Source organism: Cygnus olor, chromosome 1 (genome assembly GCF_009769625.2).
Source record: "Cygnus olor isolate bCygOlo1 chromosome 1, bCygOlo1.pri.v2, whole genome shotgun sequence".
Classification (NCBI taxonomy): Eukaryota; Metazoa; Chordata; class Aves; order Anseriformes; family Anatidae; genus Cygnus; species Cygnus olor.
Genome location: NC_049169.1, coordinates 96,480,570 through 96,498,996, shown reverse-complemented (window position 1 = coordinate 96,498,996; position 18,427 = coordinate 96,480,570). Strand labels below are relative to the sequence as shown.

The 18,427-nt window shown below is 47.2% G+C and overlaps 1 protein-coding gene across 2 annotated transcripts in view; it reads left to right on the top strand.

Annotated features, from left to right (window-relative positions):
• Window positions 1-18,427, top strand: part of LOC121076669 (limbic system associated membrane protein) — a 958,116-nt gene that overhangs the window by 581,068 nt on the left and 358,621 nt on the right. The gene's annotated exons all lie outside the window — the stretch shown is intronic.

The window sequence follows — 18,427 nt, the reverse complement described above, 5'->3', positions numbered from 1 at the left end:
CCCATATCGTTTCCCCCTCACTAGCAGCACAGCTCCCTCCCGGCTTGAGCAATGCTGTAAGGCACTGGAGGGCACTGAGTGTTTAGGCTCAAGGGTGAGTGTGAGTCTTCAGCTACCATAAGAGTATTATTGTGCTTCCTGGGAAGCAGGGGGGCTGGAGAAAGGGCCATACATGTGGGAAGAGCAGGGGAGCAAAATGTGCATATGATGATACGACAGCACACATGAGTTTGTGAGAGGGTGCACCCATGCCTGCTTGTGATGGTATGTGAGTGTATGTGACAGCGCAGGTGTAGGGAGGTAGGCAGGAGTGAGTGATAGAGGCATGGAATAGGCGTGTAAATTTGTAACTACAGGGGAAAGAGAGACTGCACGAGTCCTGTGTTTGTCTTGGGGATCCAAGGAGTTCATCCCCAAATGCCTGTATTTCTGAGGGCTAGGGCAGCTCTCACGAGCTCATGCCCAGCAGCACCTGGCAGCGTGCGGAGGTTGCAGAGGCTCAGCCCCAGCACTGGGCAGAAAGAAGAAGAGAAGGAGGGTGTGTGTATGGGTGCAAAGTGACTTCTGATAAAAAGAGCAGTTCCCTCAGCTTTATTGAGCTGCATTGGAAGAAGCGTCTGTTCCGCAGCACCTATTCTTCTCCCAGAATGACTACAAAGGTTATTGCTTAGTTGCATTTTTATCTCTCTGTTCTCACATTTCCTTAATCTGGACAACGAGAGAAAGGAAAGGCATCAAAGCAGGCTTCCTGCACTGTCCGGATATCAGATAGGACTATTTGTGTTCAGGAGGACTTGGATCTTGAAGATAAATGCTGCTTGCACTGTGTACATTGGAGGTTGCTGAGGGAAAGCTTCCAAGGTTTACGAAGGAAATGAGTATCATCGCGTATGAACTGAATGGAAGGCATACAAAGGAAGAGGTGGCAATTAGGAGGCACGTTTGGCATTTGAGAGATGAAGGTTCAATTCCCTGCTGTGTCTTGCAGCCCAAATGGTGTCAGACAGGTCATTTAGTCCTCTGCTACCCAAGTTCACCATTGCAATATGACAGTGGCATCTGCTTTACAGAATGCAAATATGCTACCACGAGGCACTGGGATACCACAGAAAGAAAACAAGAACACACTGGCACCTATATGAATGAAATATTCCTGTGTAATGCACTCTAACAGCGGCAGAAACCTTGCGGTGCTGAGGGTCCAGCTGATGCTCTAGCTACAAGACTGCAGGCAGTTAAACAGGAGCTGTTCCTTGCTCGGTGCTTTGACAGCGCTTAGCATATTACAGACTGTTCTTGGTTGGTTCCTAGACATTACCATATTATTAAATAATCATCTACTGAAATTTCTCTAATAAAAGTGAATGAGCCTGGATTTCTCTCCTCCTGTTTCTGCTGCAAGAGCACAGTCTAGCATACACCATTAAGTGAACCTTACAGGTGCCATGGAGAGCAAATCCTGTGCAGACACACACACACACACACAGAGCGTTAAGGAATTAGTGCCTGTTTATCGGTGAGGCTGCTGCTCAGAGCTGGAATGAGGTGGCATGTCACTGTGCCATATCTTTATTGTGGAGATAACTATGCCGTCGCTTTTTGGAGAAAACAGCTCCATTCAGAGAGCTCTGATGGTCTTAGCAAGTGCTGCTACTACCGCTGTGTTTCTGCAAGCTCATGCTGGTTTAGGAGCTGTTTCTTCCTTGGGAAGCGAGGTACAACCCATCAGCTGGCTGGCCCAATCTTCTGTGGCTGGCCTTCAGCATTTCAACTCATAGCAAACTCAGCAGGAGCAGGGGCACCTGATGGGCAAGTCAGCAGAAAGCCATCTCCTGGCCAGCAGCAACTGCTTTATCACAGCAGCCCACAACGTGGGCGCAGCTGGGGCTGTGCTGCAGCTCCCTGCACCTTTTGAGGCAGCACAGCTCCCTCGTCATTTACTACTAGCTCGACACAGTCATGTAGGGGCAAGAATGTGTAGTGCTTCCTCAACCCACATACCCTGTTCCTTCCTAGTGGGGTGCTGCCACTTGTGTGCATGCGTGTTGAATCTCCTGCCCCTTTCCCTCTGAAGTCTCGTACCATAGGACCAATGTATCACGTGAATACGGACTTCATACAATGTGATGCAGTCTTCACGTCCAAAGTGGGGGTATGCACACTGACAGAGACACCATGCCTTCCTCATTCCACTCCCTGTTTTGAGTTCTGGACAAGCAAGCCAAACGATGCTGAAAGAATCTGAAGGAGCTGAATCAGAAGAAGCTGGTGATGCAGCTAGATGATCAGGGCGGAGAGTTTTAAATCCCTGTTTGCATGCAGAGATCTGACAGGGAATCTTTTGGGGAGAATAAGATGGATGCCCATGGGAGACTTGTGTCCCAGCACAGACCTGCAGTCTGTCTGGTGACTCACCCCATCATTGGCATGACCAGTGATAGATCAGAGACAGCTGTCAGTCTTTTCTGTTGCATCCAACTGTGGGATACAGTAGCATGGAGAAATTTTTCAACTTGTGCTTCGTACCGTGCAATGAATTAGCTCACACTCTGAATTGCCAGTATCAGCATCCCTGGTTATTTCATCTCCCCATTCATCACTTGTAGAGTTTTTTTTATTCACATCTTGAAAATTTCTCCTGTTAGCATTCAAACAAACAAACAAACAAACAGGGCTTGGTGTTTGCTCTATAACTACCATGCAACAGTGAGTTCCACAGGTTATTAAGTAGGCACGGCGTGACACAAAAGTGCAATTAGTGCAATTACACTGAGTGCTTTCCAATTCCTCTATTTTGGGTCATTGAACAGCAGCATGCGATTCGTACTTGAGGTGCTAGAGGTAGCATTGCAAAGAGCAGTAGCATGTCCCCAGCAGCTTGGCAATACAGACAGAGACAGCATTCCCTCCTCAGGCTTCAGGGTATTTAAGGCTGCTTCCCTGTTATGCTTCTGCAGTCAGAAATGGACCTCAGTGTCTTTCTCCTTCTCCCTAGCTCTCCCCCCTTCCCTCTTTATAGCTGTAATAGCTTCGATGGGTTTTGAATTCGAGCTTTCAATATCCCATGACCAAACCTCTGCAGATAGCATGGAGAATTGGTTTCCATGCCTGAGATGCCGGCTTTCAGCGAGCACGTCGAGGCATTGTGCTGAGGGAGGAAATGAACCGGCCTAAAACTAACCTGGGAATATTGGCCAGCTCTGGTGCTTTTGTGGAGGAAGCGATGAGGGCTGGCGTTCGGCCTGATTAGTTACCCTGCTGGGTTTTCAGCGGGTTTGGGGATGAGGAATTTACTGGGAACTTGATGTCCTGGGCTTTGTGCAAATCAAACTGCAGGCAAGGCCAGCCTCAGGATTACCGGCGTGCTGAATAAATTGTTTTGCAGTGGCTGTGAGCGGGCACATAACTCTTGGTGCTTGGCACTCAGTTGTTAGGAGCAACAGCCACGAACCCCAGCAGCAAGAAGAGGAAAGTGTTTGGGGTAGGACTGAGTGACACCCACCGCGTGAGTTCAGGCTGCTGCATCCCTCTGTGCACACGCGTGACTCACAGCTGATGAGCACGCAGCCCCACCGGCAACTGACACCACCTGCATGTGCTTCTCGTGTTTCTCCAGGTGGGTTTCCCAGTGTGCGCCCTCCAGCAGGACCCTCACTGACTCCGCTGCTGTGCCCCGTGGTGGGTCAGCCCTGGAGAGCATCCTGGGGATCACGCAGGAGACCGCCTGGGCGGATTAGCCGAGCTTTTTCCCACGGATTGCCTTGCTACAGAGCCAGTCTGTATCCGTGACAGGTTTACTCTGCTATCAAACCCTCAAGAGACTTGTATGACCACTTAGACTATAAATCTGCTCCCTTAATACATTTAGTCTGCGGCTAGTCATTTCTCTCCTGTGATGTTTCTCATCTCTTTTCTTCACTTCCCTGCTTCAAAGTTGCCATTAGCCCTGCAGTTTTTTTCCCTTCTGATTTCTCATTCTCCCTTTCTTTCTCCTCTGGTGACAGAGTCCCCTGAGCATGTTGATTACCGTGCTGGGGTTCAGGTCCTGCCGTGGGGTGGACATGCCGCCTTGCTTTTCCTCCTTACCTCCCACCTCATTGTAAGATGCTTGTATAGGTGGAAAAGGGAGTGCCAGGACTAGACAGAAGCATTTTAAACCTGTTTATTACCCATCTTTGCTGTAGCCCTCTTCTCTTTTCCGTTTCAGAAATGAAATATGTGTCCATTTCACTTTTCTACTAGTCTGACATATTTTGCATCTTCCTGAGTGCCTGCGAGCGAGGTGAAATGCCCTCATGCTGACCTGCAGGGAGCAAGGAGGGGCAGGGTAATGGCTGGGGACCAGGGAGGTGTCGTGGAGAATCCTTCTTAGTTCAAGCACAGGAGATGCTGGCATCTTTATGTTGCAAACAATTTGTATTTTTGTTTTGTTTTGTTTTTATTTCTTAGCATCCAAAAAGTAGGCCATACAGATGGGTTCAGAGTCCTGGAGAAAACATTTCAGCCCAGCATCCTATTAACTCTTCTGCTTCTTCAAAAGCCTCCGGGAGTACGATTTCACAGCCCATCTACCCCCTATGTGTCTGAGAGTCTTGGCAAGAGGGCAGAAATGCCTTCCCTCCTAAGCTTTGTGCATTTAATCCGTCTGAATAAGGGCATTAAATCTCTGCATACGTTGTGTGCCTGTGTGTGTACGTGCCCAACGGTGTGTTTGCACACAGAAACAGCTACCCCTATGCCCACGGACAAAGTGGGGAGGGCTGTTTGAAGAATTACCTGGTCCTAAAGGGGGCCACAGAGATAGGGTGAAGGAGAAAGCGTGTCTCCTGTGCCTGCCCCTGGAGCTGATGTGGCTGGAGAGAGAGGGGAGGTGGCAGCCACGTGCCATCGGTGATGGTGGAACAGCTCTCATTGAAGCCAGAGCCCTGCTGGGGCTAAGTCAGGCTGAGCCCATTGAAGAATCACTGCTGCAATGTGAACCTCTCTCTTCAATGCAGGGCACTGCATAAAGCCACCGTCTGTCCTAATGCGATGTGTGTTTTTCCCAGCATCAGCATCCACAGTGAATTTGCAGTGATTTTTCATTTAATCCCCTTGGCATGGCTTGCGAGTTGTTGTTTTGCTTTCAAATAACATAGCAAAGGAAAATTTCCTCCATGTTCTCTGTTGCTGGCTCTGATTTGGATCCGATATTCACACTGCTTGGAGAGGAATGAGGGAGGGAGTCATTTTCCACTTTCACTGCTGTTCTTTTTTTGTAAGAGGCAAGCGCTGGGGGATTGCCATACCTGGATCAGTGTGTTCAGGAGTGAGTTACTGGTCTAATAACCCACTCTTTGGCATTGGCCAGAGGAAGCTATTTCAGTACAGCAGAGAATGGCAGTCATTGTACGCAGGGAAAGCAGTAAATTGCAGCATTGCTTGAAGAAAGAGCAGTGAGACCTCCAGGCTGAACTGGCACAGTAGCATTTTGCAGGAGCTGCCGTTTTTAGCGGCAAGTCTCAGCTTTTGACTTAATGGGCCACGGGGCAGATTGTACACAGAAGAAATTGAGTCTGGGATCATGGAGCCTGACTTAGGGAGCATGTCCTTTCTGGGCTCCACAGACCTGCTTTGCCAGCGTGCTAGTTTCTCTCTCACGGAATATCTTTCATCTCTTTTTCTGCACCCTTTGGGAAGCAAAAATGAAGATTGTATGCAATGCCTAGAGAGTGTAAATAAATAAATAAATCTTTCTGCAACCCAAACGTCTTCCCCCACATCAGGATGTCTTGGCTGAAAAGTCTAATAGCTTTTGTCATTCAAGCTGGGCAAAACTGCACTTCTGTCTTTCAGGAGGAGATAAGGCTCTTGTGTCTAGCCAGCTTGGCGAGATACATTGAGCAGATACAGATAGCTTCAATTCTGCCTAAATTATTGTGTTTCTCCACAGCTGACTCCAACCTTTCCACTTCACATCCAGAAGTGATTAGGAAAAGGTCTTTGGTAGAATCGAGGTTGTTCAAATTTGGCCCCATGTCACTGAAATTTGCATGTCGAGACCACTGAGGGTACAGGGCTAAATTTTAGCTATCTTAGCCAAATGACTGGGAAAGGGAAGGGTAGAGTGAGAGAAAAAAAAAAAACTGTTTCTGCTCTTTAAGAAAGTTTGCAGAATACTCTAAAAGCAGTGAGATACCAAAACATTCTTAACAGGGACATCTCTTTTCTAAATCTTTGAAAAACATGTAGTGCCTGGTGATAGTTATCATAAATTGCATTATATTCTACTTCTCAGTCTCTTTCATTAGGAGATCCCAGGGCTCAGCTGCAAATGTAATGCCCACATCTGCAAAAAGCTAAGCAGCCCATCTGTATTCGCAAGCTGTTATCTGTTGTTTCATCTCCGTTAGGTTGCCTTGATATAGTTTCCATAGGTGGTTCCATGCCAGCCTGCTGCAGTTGTGTCCAGACATCCTGGGTCCATGTATTCATAAGCTCTTCTTGGCCCTCGTAGCCTGTTTGCATCACTTTTTTTCCTGCCCTTGCCCTGTTTGGTGTACTTTTTGCCCTTTCCACAGAAACTGGGCCTTATGCTCTGGTTGCTGTACGCCCTGGAGCCAGTCCCCGCTGCTCTGGAGCTGAAGCACACCTTTTACCAGAGCGCTGGCTCTGTGGGCAGGGTGAGTTTACGGTCCTTTTCCTCGGGGAGCCATCATGCTTAAAGCCAAATTATGCACAGGGATATTGTAAACATTCAGAAATCCTAGGCACTCTTCTCCTTTACTAGTATGGGTATGTGCAGAGCGTGGAAAGTAATGTGTGCTCAGCTCCCTCTCCCCGCTGCCACCTAAGGACACCGTGATCCTGTGCCCATCATGGACCTCCTGCAGCCTGTGTGTTTTCACCTTCCTCGCCACATCACTGGGGAAATGCTCAGGCTTTTGTAAGAGCTGGTTACCTCTGCAGTGTGTCCCCAGCGCTGCCTCACCATGCCAGATGCTCTGTTTCTTTCGTCCTTCCCCCTTCCAGCCCTGGTTTCAGTTTGGAGACCTGGCTTGCCCTAGGCAGCAGCCAGCTGGTTTTCTTTTGTGCTCCATTTGAGTGGCTGCCATCAAAGTTTAACGGGCCTCTCCTGTTACCATCATCACCTCCTGTGGATTTTAGTTCAATTTACAGACAGAAAACCCCAAAACAGAAAATACAAACCAAGAAAAAACAGAGAAGCTACCAGAGGCTCTGAGAGCTCCGAGTCCTCTGCTAATACCAAAGCCCCCCATATCAAAGAGAATTGATAAGCCTTGCTCAGACAAATTGCCCACACGGTCGTGGCAGCTGGTGTGTGTGCACCTCACTGTCCATCGGCATCGGTGGGACTCGGATTTGGGATGCAGACGTGGGCAGGCACTCCCAGAACCGGGAGAGCGTCCGCACAGTGGGTGCAAACACCGAAAGCATCCCTTGGAGAAATGACCATGAAGCTGCCTGTGGTCATGGAAACCGCTTCTGCCTTCCCTCCGCTCCCGGCACAGCGAGCCTGGAACGGTTTGTTCTCGCAGTGGCTGTCTTGTGCACAGCCTGAGCTCCCGGGAAGCCAAATGTGGGCAGCCTTTGTGCTGCGCCGCGCTTTCAGCGGCAGGCCACATACAGTTAACAGGCTTCCCCGCACCCCACCGACGCCCCTTCAAAGAGAAAATTAGATCAAAGTTTTATCAGTTCGCTGTGTTTGAGAGTAACACATGCCAGGATTAATAGTTCTCAATTTTTCAGAAATATTAAAATTTGCTCTCTATTGTCAAGACAATAAATCTTTTAGCCTGCAAGTTCATCTTGCTCCGAGAACGACCGAGCGATTACTGACCCCAATTACACAATTAAATCTTTGAAATAATACTGTTTGATATTAAACAATTACATTCCTCATATGAAAATATCACCATTCTCTTGCCAGCTAAGAGGGTATTAATAATGCATCTACACAGATTCCATTGTGTGTTAATAATGAATGTCTACAAAACCTTATAGGATGTTAATACTGCATGTACCCGCAAAGCTCTATAGGATGCTAATATACACCCTCAAGGCCCTAGGAAATGCAAATAGTGAATCCAGAGCAAGGAAACGGTATTCCCTGTCCATTCCAGTCTTTAATACAGCATTCTGCTCTGAGCAGCAGAACATCACAGAAAGGCTGGACGAAAATTCAGATCTGAGCAGCAGGAGAGGTCAGATGCCTGGGGGGACGAGGGAGAGAGCCACGTATGGCTTGTTGAGGCCTGAGGTGGGTGAGTGGTAGCCACCAGAAGTAGTGTTTGAGACCCACTAAGAACTGGGGGCTCCTGGTATTGACCTCAGTGGGATTTGGGTTGGAGACTGTGAAGATTTTATACCTCGGTCTACTCAGAGGGCAAAATGGAAATGTGAAAGGTGTTGGTATGCAGTGCTAGAAACAGGTTTGAAACCCTCGATGCACTTGCAAAACACAGGTATGCCAGGCTATTCCAGTCCCTGGATATAATAACTAAAAGCGACAAAACTGCACCAAGAAAGGAAAGATGGAAGCTGTCTGGAAGTACTTAGATGTGGAGATCTGAAACAAGTCCTGAAAAGATGAAGTAGGAGCCTTGTCGCTGGCAATAGCTAAAGGCAGTTTGGACTTTGCAGTTGGAAAAAACACTGAAGGGAGTGATAAGGGGCTGGCTCCACCAGTGCTGGACGAGGTGACAGGAATGGTTATGCCTGTGCTGTCCCTGCTTGTGCCATGACAACATATGCTCCCAAATCCCAGCAGGGGTGAATACTGGTTAACAGGCATCCACAGAGTTGTCATAATGGTATTTACCTCCCAGTTGCTCCAGGAAATACGTGGGTCTTTGTCTCTGAACCTGATGTAAAAATAGGCAACTCTGCAGTATCTTGCTGGATGACAACAACGTGTCTCTGCAATTTTCTGCCAGAAGGGAAATAATAATTCAAACCCACAAAATGGAGGCTACTTAGGAGGTCTTTTATTCTTTACACTAGTTCCAGAGCACTGCAAGCAGAACAACTTCTCTCTTTAGTGCTAAACAATATTTTAAGTTGCATTGACTGCTCTGCTCCAAACTGAGGCCAGTATTACGGAGTGGGCCAGGGTCCTGTTGCCACAGGCTTTTCTTGCCAGGGGCTGGGGCTGAGGAGCACTTCGTGTTCCTCTCATGTCTGACGGCAGCAGAGGCTGGAGGGAGCAGGGCTTGGCAGGACTTTTGGCCGTGCCACTCGGTGGCTCAATAGGGTTGGAGGGTGCCTGCCTCTGTGCCCCACACTCGGTGGGGACTTGCGAGGCTGCCAGCGGAGGCGATGCAGTCAGTGCGCAGCGCTCCTTGTGTGAGAAGTGATTTAGAGAGAACGTAACCCCTGACCAGCAGAGTTAGAAAAGCAAAACAAAACAGAAGGAAGAAAAAAAAAAAAAAAAGGAAACGAACCTTCAGACGGGTCCCTTGGGAATAGACTGGGGCACCGGATAACAAAAGAACTATTTGCTTCCACTATAAAACACTCCTTTTGTGTTCTCTTCTGTGTGTATTATAGTGAGCATATTGACTGGCAGGAATGTTCATGGGAGCAATGAATTTTATGTAAATATTAGAGACTATTTGCAGGAAGCAAAATTTGAACTCATAAAAAGTAGTATTCTCTGTGGAAGCCTGATCCTAAAGGTTACTAAAAAAACAAAAATATACAGTGGGATTTACTGCACGTATTTAACAAAAGTGTATCGAGCTCCGCTCCGATTTTGAATATCGACTATCTGGGGACAGTTTGTGGACAAACAATAGACTGAAAATTATTTACTGAGACAAGTCAGCAAATAATTGTAAATGACAAATAAATTTGAGAAAATTACAAACTGCTTGTGGACAATTCATGAACAGAAGCGAGGCAAAATTAATCAGATAAATTATTCACAATGAATGAATCTCTCAGCTCTAATTAAAACTCTGTAGGGTATTAATAATACATGCCCACAGAACCACAAACAGAATCTTATAACCAAAAGGATCCATCTGCGTCTGCCTCACAGAGCTTCCCCTCCTAGAAGGGGGAGCTGCTCTCACTGTCATTTCTCCGCATTCCGCGTCTGCACGCCGGTGCTGGCTGCAGCTGATAAAAGCCCTCTTTGCAGGCGGTGTGTGTGGTTAGCGTGGTAGGTTTCCCACTGATGTTTGTGGTGGATGGGATCTGTTCCTCCAGCATTTATTTTTCTCCTTGCTGCTCTTCCAGCCCTAGGGGAGTTCCTGGGGAATATGCATTGTATTATCTCGGCTTATCTGAAGTTGTTAAGGCTTTTCTTCCATGAGTGTCACAGATGATTTTGCAAATGATTTTTTTTTTCCCCCAAGATACCATACAAGCAAAGACCTAAGGGCTTAATCCTGAAGATGCTCGCATGTGGGAACTCTGCCAGCTCGGGGCTCCCCACGCCAGGTCTGCCAGCGCCTGCCCTGTCCCGCAGCCCCGTGTATTGCAGTTTGGGATCCTTTGCACCTATATAGGTCTGCCTTGGCCTGGTGTATGCTGCCAGCTCAGAGGAAGCCTTGTCCTAAGTATTTGAGGGGGCTTGGTCAATGTGTGTAGCATGACTCCCTGCCATGGGCAAGAAGCAGTAGGCTGAGCACTAGCCGTGCTGCCTGTTGAAAAGTTCCAGCAAAAGGAGATTGCTCCCTCCCTCCCCCATATTATTTAGCTCTGCTTTTGGTATATCTATGTCTTTGTACTCTCAGGAACTCCCCAAACCTATTCCTCCTACGCTGATTCCCTGCCTGACAGACAAGGCCTAGTAAATCAGAAAATTGTTTAATACTTTTCCTTTTATTCCCAAGAGATCTCCTGGCCTTCCATGTTCCCATTCATCAGCCCCTTTTCTACCAGCTACCCCCACCCATTCTGTGTCTTTTATCTGCCTAAAACCAATCATTCTTCCCCTCTTCTTTTTTTCGCTTGACAAAAGGAATCAGAATTTAATAAGAGCAAGCTGCAAAATATCAGCATTAATCCCCTTGTCCTCATGGGGCTGGCGCCACGAGTCCCTGGGTCCCCTTATCGGCACCAAACTGTATTTCACCAGCTAGAACCCTTCTGATAGCATAAATACCTGCCATGCAGGTGTCTCCAGCTGACAAGATAACACGTTATCAATCATACATCCCCAATTTATGCAAAAAGCCCATCTTCCTTCTGTTTGTTTCATCTCATGGCGGATGGAGAGCTGGGGAAGGGAGGGGCCAAGAAAATTGAATCCCTTCTGTTCCCATATACTTGAAGAGCCAGGTGACACGTCTCTTGTCTATCTGAAGCAAAGGCCTTTCTCTCCTGTAATTCACTTATTAGCGGTTATGTGGTGGTGTTGTTGCAGAAAAGTGGGTAGGGAGTAATTGCCTGTGGAGTCCCATTAAGCTGTGTCATAACGCGTAGTCCCAGAGTGGGCGCTGCGGAAACACCTCCGTCAAAATTACCTGCTGGAGCGATGCTTGCGCTGGTATGGGAGACGAAAAGACATTCAGATACATCCTGTGCTTCACTGGTCACCTTTGGCTCCCGCTACAGTTGTGCAGGAGGGCCGGGCTGGCTCAGCCCTAAATTCTCCCGTGGAAGCAGTCGAGGGACTCTTTGTGAGAGGAGCTGCCTAGTGAAGTGGGGAGAGAAAGTTGCCTTGGGCAGTGGCAAGCTTTCATCTGAGGCTGATGACAGCGGGCTGAGGAGTGCCAGTGTCCGTCAAGGAGGCAGCTTCTGAGAGCACTCTCTGCTGGCACCTTGCCTTCCTCCTGCGGCAGCCCCTAAATGTCTGTTGCTGCAGGGGCTCACTGGCAGGGACTGCAGGACGAGCAGGACATACTTCGGTTCACGACCCTTTTAGTTGTGTCCTCCAACACAATTCAGCCCGGTCAGCAAGGTAGGAACAGTATGGGATGCGTGTGAAACAGCTTTCTTTACTTCATCCTACAGGGCAGAGTAGGACTGGGACTGATCTTAGATGAAGGGGATACAGCAGGGATATACAGGTGCCTGTGGGGTCAGAGAGTTTCTACAGCTTTAGTTATGTTCTCTGTCCTCCGTAAGGTTAAACTGGTGCAACCTCCAGGTCTGTAACAGGTAGTGGTATAAAGATGCCTTTTACCAGTCTAGTTTGTTCTGTTCACGTTAGGGAATTAAGCTTTAATGGTAAAAGAACCCAGTACAAGTCTAACAAGTGCTTTGATTGAAATGTTTGGATAAGATTTCACTGACTCAAATAGTCAGACCTGTACACAATATTGAGTTGACCAGCTTGACCTTCCTCTGAAGTTTCATCTCGGTGGTAGCCATCATATACAAAGGACCAGTGTAGAAGTCCAAACCCTGCTAAAAAATTAAGGAAGAACGGCACTTGGTAAGCAAAGGAATGGAGCTGCAGTGCCATTTCCATTCCTGGGAGGTGGCATTTGCTCTGCTCCGCAGCACCTTCGGTTCACAGAGTGGCTGATGATGTGTGGGGAGGGAAATGAGCAGCAAGAGCAAATGACCTCAGAGGCAGCAAAGAGGCTGGTTTCCATTGCAAATGCCCTTATTAGGATGGAAAAAGGTAGGGGGGAAAAAAAGGCAGAGTACAAGGCAGAAAAAATGCCTGGAAAAGATGTCTTCAGCTGCTTCCACAGCAGCTGCTCCTAAAATGGGTTGTGGTTCCTTAAACATATATTTAACCCTATCCTCACAAGTGTTTTCTACTCCTTAATAAGGGAAGGTTCTAAAAACAACACTGGATCCAGGTGAATCACAGGGCAGTATTTATCTTAGTCTCTAATCTGTACTTGAATTTTAATGTGCTTGGAGCAGTGACTATCTTTGGTCTTTGTGTGTACAATACTTATCAGAGTGGATTTCTGTTCTGCAAATGCAGCTCCCATGTGCCGCCTCGATACAAAAAATTAGCGATGACAATAAATCACAGCCAGCTCTGATTCTGGGAAGATCAGTTGTGTGGGAGAGGAAAAGAACAGCGGTTGTTAAACCCAAATCCTAGATGTTCCTGTACTCTCATAATGTCGTTGTCTCCTTTCAGCGTCTGCCCTTGCTACTTATTAAAAAGTAAAATGACTCCTTTAGTACGATGGCTTGTTCTGCTGGTGCTGGAGATCCCAGCTTTAAGCTCTGGGGACAGGTGTGGTGTCTGTCATCACTCACAGCGCTCAGAAAGCAAAATACTTGTGCCTGTTATGTCGGTGAGAGCGTCGCCTCACCCTGACAAAGGAGTCACTTGACTGGTGGGCTAGCTGTAATGAATTAGCTAGCTGAGCCCGCGTCCCTTTGCTCCCCATCACGGGTAATGAGCATTCAGTACCAGCCCAGTCCCTCAAGCCGCAGGAGTCCCCCACCTTTGCACCGAGGTGCTATGGAGACATCGGCTCTGTCCCCAGGCCCTCCAATTTTCTGTGTTACAACTGATGTCACTTGCCAGACCTCTACCTCCTTTTTGCCCTTGGGACCTCTCCATGAAGACACCTGTCTTATTGCATTAGGACAGTTCCCCGTGGGGACATGGAGATGTATGGATCATGTCTACTGCAGTTTCTGTCTCCATACTATGACACACCATCGATCAGCATCTTCCTGCTCTTGTGTCTCCTCTCTCAGTCGTTAGTGACCTTGATGGACACCTTACACCGTACTGCCATGTTTTCAAAGTACTGAAAAACACGCCTGTCATGCCATCAGAAGCCTCCTATTTTCCCCCAACACTGAAATTTTTGTTATATCCACACTGAGAGAGAACATTAGCATGAATGAACATGATGGAGGGCTATAAAGTTTTTATTATGGCAATTTTAGGCTGTTCATCTTATGAGTGGCAAACTAACTCCTTGGGAGGGAAGTGCTTTGGGAAGCACTCGCCGAGCAGTTTGGGAGGAATCCCAATGGGGATGGAGGAGATGAAGGACAAGGGAATTGGCGTTGTTCATAAAAACAAAATAAAGGCGGTTTGAATTAATCAGCCCTCAGCTACATGCAGGTAGTGTGAAATTGGTGTCTTGAAGTGGCCTGCCCTTGTGTAATGGAGAACAGCATTTAGCTTCTTCTATGTGCTAGTTTGGGGCTGGGTGATGTGATTAATAAAAAGTTGCTTGCACAATGCCCAGCACAGTTGCCGTGTATGTGCTCTGGGCCTGTGGATGAACGGACTCTGGATGTGTAAGCACTTTTCTCTTATTTACTCCCCTTGCCCCTCCTCTCCCTTTAAAAAAGACAATTTCTGTGCATCTCTCCCTGGTCTCTGGGCTGTGACTTTCAGACAGGTTTGGGTAGGTCTGTGTGGGTGTGGGTTGTTTTGTCACTTATTACCCGGGCACTGCAGAACTCTCTGAGCTTAAATTTATGTGTTCCGGCTTTTATTGCTGTGCCACTTGGCTCTTTTGAATTATCTCAGTCACCAAATGAATTTTATAGTCCATTGGGGGCTGTCCATGCTTGTTAAGGTGATATTTCCATCTCCAGCGTGCCGTGGAATCTCATCCGCCACGCAGCGAGCGCTTCCACCAGCCAGCCGCCTATCGCTTCTTCAGGAAGCACCCCTGGTCCTTGGAGACTCCTGCAGTGACTGGACGAGTTGTCATGGAGGCTCCTGGAAGAACACACAGCTCACAGTGCACAGCGGGATGCCACTTTTGCTCAGAAAGGACGTGTAATCGATGCTGTTGCAGTGCTGGCTCCTGCCGGCTGTGAAGCTGTTTGGTGCAGGGAACCAGCAATGTATGGCTTTTGGGTACAGTGCTCCCGAGACCCATTTCAAGTGCATCCCCTGGTAGAGAGGGTTTATCGAGCAGAGGGGTGGCCCCATGGTGGGCAATCCTCCTGATGCCACCCTTTTGCTCTGCCTTGAACTGTTTTTTCTCCCTCTTCTGGAAGGGGGTCTCATGTTGTTTAATGGCTCCCCAGTGTCGCTTCACTAATGTCATCAAAGTTTCAGGGGCGTTTTGGAAAGAGTTCCCCCTGCCCTGCGTCAGGTCTCATAGCACAGCAGGTATGTATGGTGGCAGGGATGGGAGAGGGAGTCAGGAATTATCACCATGCGGTGATGAATGCTCTGGGCTTGATGTGGTGCTGCAGCATGAGGAGTCATCCAGGGATAGACATAGTAGCTTGCACTCCTAGGAGGGATCACAAAAGTTTCCCCTCCAGCTGGGCATCCAAAAGTCCAACATTATGTTCCCTCTTTTTCAGGAGACTTCACCTCTTCCCAGTGTCCCTAGTAGGAGCCCTACAGAGGCACTTGCCATTTCTATTTAGATGTCTCAAACCAACCCTCCCTGCCTTGAAACCTCTTCCTGTTTTGCCAGGGACTGCTGGCGAAAAGCAATTTGTATGTCCCTTGTGCCCATTGCTGGCATGGCTGGTCAGCAGCCCATGTAGTGCTGCAGTCCTTCGACAGGAGCCTGCAGCTAGAGAGATCAACTCTGCTTTTCAGCTGCAGTGTGTTATCCATCACATCAGCCAGGCATCGATTGTTCTTCAGATGATACGGGGTTCTTGCGTTTTTACCCTGATCCCCTTAAGAGAGCTCCCCTAGGAGTCACCCACTGGAAGATAACTTGCCAGTTCCTTTTTCCTGCATGAAAGGCTCCTGGTGGTATTTCTCAGTGAGTCTCTGCTGGATGTGATGTTGTTTCCTTTCTCCGCTCCTCCTTTGTAAACTACTAATCAATGATATATTGCAGCTGTTTCCATGATTCATTTTCTTAAGCCTGTCGTAAGGCTAATTGGTTTTCAGTTTAAGTCCTGGATCTTGCAAATTACTGTGTGTGGGCACATTGCAGGATCCGGGCCCCAAATTTTCATTCCCCACTGTCATTAGCAGTGTTAGAGTCTGTGCTATCCCTCTCCAGCTAACTGTCTTCATACAGCAATTTAACTGCTTCATATTAACCTGGTGCACCTCTTCCTGCTGGGTTGTGCTGCGTTCCTATGTCACCCTTGTGGCAGCCATTGTATCTCTCCCACTGAGTGCAAATAAAAGCAAATTATAAACAAAACCGAGCTTAGAACTACACAGTTCCTCCTTTCCCTCCTGTTCTGTCCCTCCAAAAAGAGAGATTCCTGTAAGGAGTTATCATGTCCATCATTTAACTAAACAGTATGTATCTAACGTTTTTAATCTCCCCTCGTAAATCAATCCCTCCAGGAACTTATCTAGTTCAGCCATCTGGAAATTAAAAAATAAAATAGATCTCACAATAGGACAAGCCTGAAATGTCTTTGGGGGAGAGGGAGAGGAGCAGTGGAGGGTCTGAGTGGCAGCAAATAACACTTGGTATTTTATAACCCCTTCCATCTCAGGATCTCAATGTACTTTGCAAACGGGACTGAATTAAGGGTCACCGTGCCCCCCCATGAGGCTGGGAAGCCTTGTCACAAATCTGTGTCACTTGTCTTTATGAAGCACGTGCAGCTGCTGGAATTGCTCAGCCTCTGCAGGGATAGAAGTCATTTCTTCCTGCTGCAGGAAATTAGCTTCTACCTGTTTCAGTTGGAGGTGGAGAGGAGAGTTCCCATTAAGAGCAGAAGGCCTCTGAGGGAGATGAAAAATTCCAACCCCTTTTAATAAAGGTAACTGGATTAAATGCACACGCATTAGATACGCTCTGTATTTTAGAGGCAGGAAAATTCAGACATAGAAAGACAAAGTGGTATGTCCAGCACCACGCAGGGAATGAGAGACAGAGAGAGGAAATCTTCACCCATTGCTTTAATTGCAGAACCATCCTCCTTTCTGCAAATAGCAGCAAATTTTGACTACTTGTGGCCAGCAGCATGAAATTTGGGCTATACAGCTAGGCGTTCGACTGAATGGCTTTATCAGAAACTCCAGATATGCTTACGGGTACCAAGGGAACAGTTTTTCTCAGGAGATTCCACTGCTTCCTGCTCCAAGGAAGATTGTTTTCAAGGAAGACAGGAGCAGCTGTCTCTCTGGTGGCTTCTTGGCATTACACTCTGGGTCCCCACTGCTCCGGGAAGGCACACTGGCCTGCCCTGAGATGAGATAGCAGAAGGTACCAGGTCTTTTTCAGGTTTGGCTGAATTTCTGAATGTGGGCTTGCATTTGTTCTTCTCTTACCCTTACTGCTCCACCAACCCATCCACAATAATTATCTTTCAGATTCATCCTTTCCCTCCATCCTCATTCTCCTTAACTGCTCATTGAGATTAGGAAACATCCTTTTAGTCTTTCTCTCTCATCCTCATTAAATCTCCTTTTTATTTTTTTTTCTTTATCTTCATCTCCTCCTTCCTAGACTGTCACTAAATTAAAAAAGAAAGAAAGAAAAAAAGAGTAAAGAAAAGCTCTTTAATGTGTTTTAAAAAATCTCTTTGAAAATGATACCGTCTGTGTCGCTTCTCTCTCTGTGTCTCTCTCGCTTTATTTATTTATTTATTTATTTTTACAGACTGAACTAAAAATGGGCTTATTGATAAAAGCCACAGTGTCTGCTGTTTGCTGATGATTAGGTGCAAAGACGAGGCCTTTCCCTGTTCAGATAGGTAAATATGTAAAAGATGTTATTTAAATTGAAAGGACAGGCTGACAATGTGCATTCTTCCTCCCTCCAGCACCCAATGTCACAGGCACAGATGTCCAGGAAAAAGTCTGGACTAGAATCCAAAGATAAAAGCAGAGTTTGCCCACAAATGTGCACTTAACCCCAGGCACTGATTCCAGAAACTGCTGATGTCTCCAGGCCCTTGAGAGATGTTCTGGTTGCTAGCAGACTGCAAATTGCAGCATCTCAACCCTCCTGGCTTCCATTAGTCAGCCTCAGATAGGAAATGGTACAGAAGAGCAGCTTCTTACCCAATGGGAGCAGGACTGGGAGGTTCTCTTTCAAAATGAGAAAAAGAAAAGGAAAAAAAAAAAAGACAAAAAAGACAAAAAAAATAACACTTCTCTGGTTTGAAACACTTGTGGACCCAGATCTAAACGTGTTCTCAAAATACCCTTAAGTTCGGGAAGTTTGTAAACAGGATCCACAGGCTAATAGATTTTAAAGTTGGAAAAGAACACTAATGCATCTTCACTCTAATCTGAAAGTGTTACCATGATGTGAGCACGTGTCCAAGCTATCCTTGCTCTAGCTCTCTCAAGTACTAGGAGCAATGAAACTGCATCAGCTGAGGCTTCTGTGGCTACTTGCACCTATCCAGAGCTGTGTGCCTTTAGCGAGGAAAACTTAAGCCCTTGCAGGTTTAGAGTTGCTGGCGAACAGGACAACCAGGCTGAAGGTAGCTTGCTGCAATCACACTTCTGTTATTGGCAGTAGGGTTGGTAACTCCTGGTAGCAGAGATCCAGACCATCTGTGTTTGCCAGCTGCCTGGGCACTGACATGAAAGTGCTGGGTTTGATGGCATCGTGTAGGATCACAGAAGTGTTGGTTGGAA